The following is a 6000-nucleotide window of genomic DNA, read 5'->3' as shown; positions in this document are numbered from 1 at the left end:
TTTCTTCCTAAATGAAGGTGGTGAAGCAATTCAGCAAGTTGCTATCTACACTGACAATGATGAACTATGCAACAGAGTAAGTAATTTCTCTGTCCTTTTTTTCTGTTCTTCAGTTTTGAAGATACATCACCGGACTCAAAATGTTAACTCTGTTTTCTCTTCGTGGATCTGAGTTTCTCCAGCAGTTTTTGCTTTTGTTGGTTTCAGATCTCCAGCATTTGCACTTCTTTGTTTTATTTAAGTAATATAAATTTCATCTCTTGATTTCACTACATTTGTTTGCTTAATTTTATATTTATAATAACTAATTAAAAAGCTTTTGTAATATGGGTTTTTTTTTTGCATATTATTTTAAGTACACAGGAATAGAGTCCTATTTCATTTTGGAATTTGTAATGACTACCTTTTTATTTTTGTGTCTGTACAAACTATGGGCTAGTTTATAGAAGAACATGCCCGGCCAGGTGATCATGCAAAGTTAGTCTCACTAACATAAATGGATTTGTGTCAAAATTGTGAGAGCTGTCTCATATATTGGTCAAGCAGCAGTCTAACATAATTAGTCTTACTGAATCATATCTTTCAATGGACCAGACTCCTCTTCCTCCATCGAGATTTGTCATTGTCAACGGGAATAGTACCAGAGGACTGGAGGATAGCGAATGTGGTCCCATTGTTCAAGAAAGGGAGTAGGGATAGCCCTAGTAACTATAGGCCAGTGAGTCTGACTTCAGTGGTGGGCAAAGTCTTAGAGAGAATGGTAAGGGATAAGATTTATGAACATCTGGGTAGGAATAACGTGATCAGGGATAGCCAGCATGGTTTTGTGAAGGGCAGGTCGTGCCTCACAAACCTTATTGAGTTCTTTGAGAAGGTGACTAAGGAAGTGGATGAGGGTAAAGCAGTAGATGTTGTGTATATGGATTTTAGTAAGGCGTTCGATAAGGTTCCCCATGGTAGGCTAATGCTAAAACTTCGGAGGTATGGCATTGAGGATACATTAGAGGTTTGGATTAGGAATTGGCTGGCTGGAAGGAGACAGAGGGTAGTAGTTGATGGATTATGTTCATCTTGGAGCGCAGTTACTAGCGGTGTACCACAAGGATCTGTTTTGGGACCATTGCTTTTTGTTATCTTTATAAATGATCTAGAGGAAGGACTTGAAAGCTGGGTAAGCAAGTTTGTGGATGACACAAAAGTCGGTGGAGTTGTGGATAGTGAGGAAGGAAGTGGTAGGTTACAGCGGGATATAGATAAGTTGCAGAGCTGGGCGGAAATGTGGCAAATGGAATTCAATGTAGCTAAGTGCGAAGTCGTTCACTTTGGTAGGAATAACAAGTTGATGGATTACTGGGCTAATGGTAGGCTACTTGGTAGTGTGGATGAGCAGAGGGATCTTGGTGTCTATGTACACAGATCTCTGAAAGTTGCCACCCAGGTAAATAGTGCTGTGAGGAAGGCATATGGTGTACTGGGCTTTATTGGCAGAGGAATTGAGTTCCGGAGTCCTGAGGTCATGTTGCAGTTGTATAAGACTCTGGTGAGGCCTCATCTGGAGTATTGTGTGCAGTTTTGGTCGCCATACTATAGGAAGGATGTGGAAGCTTTAGAACGAGTGCAGAGGAGGTTTACCAGGATGTTGCCTGGAATGGTAGGAAAATCTTATGAGGAAAGGCTGAGGCACTTGGGGCTGTTCTCATTGGAGAAGAGAAGGTTTAGGGGAGATCGGATAGAAGTGTATAAGATGATTAGGGGTTTAGATAGGGTAGATACTAAGAACCTTTTACCGCTAATGGAGTCAGGTGTTACTAGGGGACATAGCTTTAAATTAAGGGGAGGTAGGTATAGGACAGATGTTAGGGGTAGATTCTTCACAGCGGGTTGTGAGTTCATGGAATGCCCTGCCCGTATCAGTGGTGAACTCTCCTTCTTTATGTTCATTTAAGCGGGCATTGGATAGGCATTTGGAAGTTATTGGGCTAGTATAGGTTAGGTAGGACTCGGTCGGCGCAACATCGAGGGCCGAAGGGCCTGTACTGCGCTGTATCCTTCTATGTTCTATGTTCTATGTTCTATGAGAGTATGTTCTGTGGCAGAACAAACCAAACAGCGGTGACAGTAAGTGGTGTAAAGTCAGGAAGTTCTCGGCCTGGGTATCTTCAAAATTTACACTGCATCCCACGATGACTTGTGGTATCAAGTTAAGTGTAGGCAATCGAGGCTTTCTCGAATTGCCACTAATCCTTTGCTGTAAGCTCCTCAGCTGATGAGTCTCTGCACCCATACATAAAACACCTCTGGACAAAGCAGAGTGTAACAAGAATGTACTCTGACAGGAACTTCAAAGTCTATCCCCAGGAGAGGTTCAGTTGCACTTGATGCAGCTTTTGTTGCGATTAGTTAAGGACTGTTTGAAGAAAGTTGGAAAGAGATGGGATAATTTGAATATTTTCTAGATTGTAAAGAATCTTTTGGCTTCCAAAAATTACGTTCAATAGTGCTTTGGGCTTGACACACTTACTAATTCATGATGTCAAAAGTTTAATACAGAGGAACCTCGATTATCTGAATAATCAATTATCCGAACGAAATAGTGCCCGCCCACCTCGTTTGGATAATCGATTCTACCTTAAACAAGGGAAGCCATTACACAAGGTTCCAAACAGCGTCTACGATTGCAAGAGCATGTCAGTTTCCAGAAACTTAGTGTTGCTTGCATGCTTGCGTTTATTTTCTCAGCCATTTTTTCCATGAATGGCCCGATAAAGTGACAGGTATACTCTGGATTGTAAAGCACTTACTTTTGCAAAGGGCTGTGAACTAACCCTTACCTAAAAAAATATCCAGTTGCTGATGCTCAAGGTGTTTGTTTCTTTGTTTTTGCCAGTATTCTTCAGTACAGGTAAATCGGACACACGTGCCTCTTTGATGTAATGCTTTTGCGGTCATCTTCAGATAATCCAAAATTCAGATACTCGGATAATTGAGGTTCTTTTGCTCTAATCCACTCGCAGTTCTTAATAGAAGTCAAGTGAATTTGGGAAAGCAGATAAGCGTAGTTTTTCAAGGAGATAGAGAAGGTATTTATAGCCATAAATACTTGAAAGGAAACTGGCTTTGAGAGGTCTAGAGGCCTATTCTAACAATCTCCTAGCAACCTTGTTAGGTCTAGAGTTCTGTTTTTTTTGCAAATGCAGAAGTCAGTGAGGCAAGAACTACCCCAGAAGCTGCAATGTGTCTCTTCAAGTTCGGTTCATTATGGAAAATAATCCAGTGAACCTAATAGAGTTTTCAAATACCAGTACTTCTGCCTACATGGTATAACCTGAAGCAGTGGGTTGTTTTAAAAAAAACTCTCAACAACATGAATCCAAGTTGATTGGAATTAGAACTGGAAATTTCATGGATCTGTAGTTGTCAATAATTCAGTTGAATTAACAGGATATTCAATGGATATGAGAAATCATCAAATATTATTCTTTGTTTCCAGACTTTTGCCCATAATAAGTCATTTTTCCCTTTTGCCCTTTATTTTAAAAAACACCCATCACCTGACTTAATTTTTTTTGCTAGCACTAAGAAAAGCAATTAACCATTGTGGTAATTGAGCCAACATTTGTATTAATCATGCAGCTGGTGAAGTGGTGGGGCTTGATTAAAAGCACATTCCTCCTGTCACAGTCAGAACACTTTCCATGTGCTGATAGAAACGTTAACTGTCTCACTGAGGACACCTTGCACTGCATTTTGTGGCTCACTCGACATGATAAGTAGGATACATTCAGAGGAAGTCATGTTTAATATAAAAAAAAATTGGATATAGTTGCTTGAAACAAATAGTCTCAATTCCAGGGCATTGCTACAATAGTTCCTAAGCTAGTTTTTTTTATATTTCAACAATCTTCAGCTTCTTCATTAACCTTGCCTATCTCATAAAGCCGCATCTCATAAGCTCAAAAATGGGGACGGTGGCTGATGATTGCATAATATTCAGTTTCATACGCAACTTCTCACATTCTGAAGCAGATTATGCTTGCATGCCGGAAGACATTTATCACATTCAGAGTTGAGCTGATTAAGTAACATTTGTGCAACAAGTGTCAGTTATGGAATATTTTTAACAAGACAGAATCTAACCATATCTCCTCATCATTAGATTGCATTAACATCATTAAACAACCTCCAGCAATGTCTGGGGCCTACCATTGACCTAAACTTAATCGAAGCAGCTACATCAACACTGAGGCTATAAGAATACATCAGAAGCCAGCTGTTTTTTAGTTCCTGTGAGCCAAAGTCTGGAAACAAAGGATAAAATGTGATAACTCCTCAGGTGTCAAATAACATGCTTTCCAACTCCTGAAAATTAGTCCACTGTCTAAAAGGTACAAGTCAGAAGCATAATGGCACATTCTCTCTTGTCTGAATGAACGCAGCTGTAACACCCCCTAAAACCAAGAGCTTCTTAGCGTAAAAACACATGGACATAAGTTACATGCACTAACATCTGCAGATTCCTGTTGAAATGTCATCCCTTCTCGACTTGAAAATATATCGCTGATCCTTCATTGTAGCTGTGTTGAAAATCCTGGAACTTTCAGTCTAGCAACTCTGGAGGTGAATCTACCAGTTGTGGACTGTAGCAGTTCAAGGAAATTACTCCCTATCACCTTCTGAGGGACAGCTGGGAATGGGCAAATAATTCTGGACTTGCCAACAATATCTACATCCTTTGAATGAATAAAAATATTCTGAAGAATTTGTTAGGTGGAAGTTGATTACTTGGAGTAATATTTAAACTTGCACCAAATAAACTGACATTGTTGAAATATCTGTTTTTATTTTAAAAAAATCAAAGTTCTGCTTTCAGGTCCAGAATATTAATGGTGATTACCATTATCTGTTCCATCATTCATTTTATTCATGTGGTATTGATTTTTGTTTGATGCAAGCTGATCTTTTGCTTCTCAATTTATAAAGAAAGAAATTATCAAATTCTAGAAATTTGGAGTGACAATTGACTAGCTATTTTGTTTTTGTTTTTACTTAATGATTTTGATTTCTGATTAGAATGGCACAATACATGAATTAAATATAAGTTCCAGCAAACAGAAAATCTATTGTTCTGATTTGTCATACTAACCATAATTGTTTATCAAGTTATACTTGAAATAAAGTGTTAATTGATATTTTCATTGTTTGACAGATATGCAATACATTAGAAGAGTGTCAGAATCCATGTCTTCAGCTATTGCCCATAGAAAATGGGTTACAGGAAATCAGAGCATATCAGCAAGGAAGCTCTTCAGTTTCATGCAAACAAATGCTTCCACTGATAAAAGAATGTATCCATAGGCGACAACAAGAAATGGTAATGAACAGGAGAACTTCTTCCACCGAAGCTGTCAATGGCAGTGCTCCAGTTTCAGAAGGATCATCTGGTGCTTTAGACTTATCTGGTCCTGATATAGATTCCCAGAACACTGAATATATTGGTGACAATTTATTGGAAAATTCTCAGAATTTGAACTCTTCATTGCAGGCTCATGGTGATGGCAATTTGGATCTAATGAGTCCAGACAGTGGGTTAGCCACTATCCGAAGCAATCGGTCATCTAAAGAAAGTTCTGTTTTTCTCAGTGATGAAAGCCCGATACGAGAAGCAATTGTACCGCCCTCTAGTGTTATACATGGATATGATATGTTTAGTTCACTGCCTGAAGGTGAATTAGCTGAGGAAAAGATACCTTCAGTCGTCCATGTGAATGATCATTTTGATTTGACTAACCTTGATCCATCACATTGCAGTAACATTAATGCTGATGTTATAGGAAATAATGAAGAGTTTTTGATGATCGCCAGCTTGTCAAAGTTAGATTCCACCCCTCAAAAAAATATTGTGGAAGATGTTCCACTAAGTTGTAATTGGCCTGAGCCTTCTACTAATATGTCAGAAGAAACCAGTCCAGAAGCTAACCTGGTAAAAGTAAAGGATGTTCA

The sequence above is a fragment of the Hemiscyllium ocellatum genome, chromosome 2 (genome assembly GCF_020745735.1).
Source record: "Hemiscyllium ocellatum isolate sHemOce1 chromosome 2, sHemOce1.pat.X.cur, whole genome shotgun sequence".
NCBI classification, from domain to species: Eukaryota; Metazoa; Chordata; class Chondrichthyes; order Orectolobiformes; family Hemiscylliidae; genus Hemiscyllium; species Hemiscyllium ocellatum.
Note: the sequence above shows the minus strand (reverse complement) of the source record.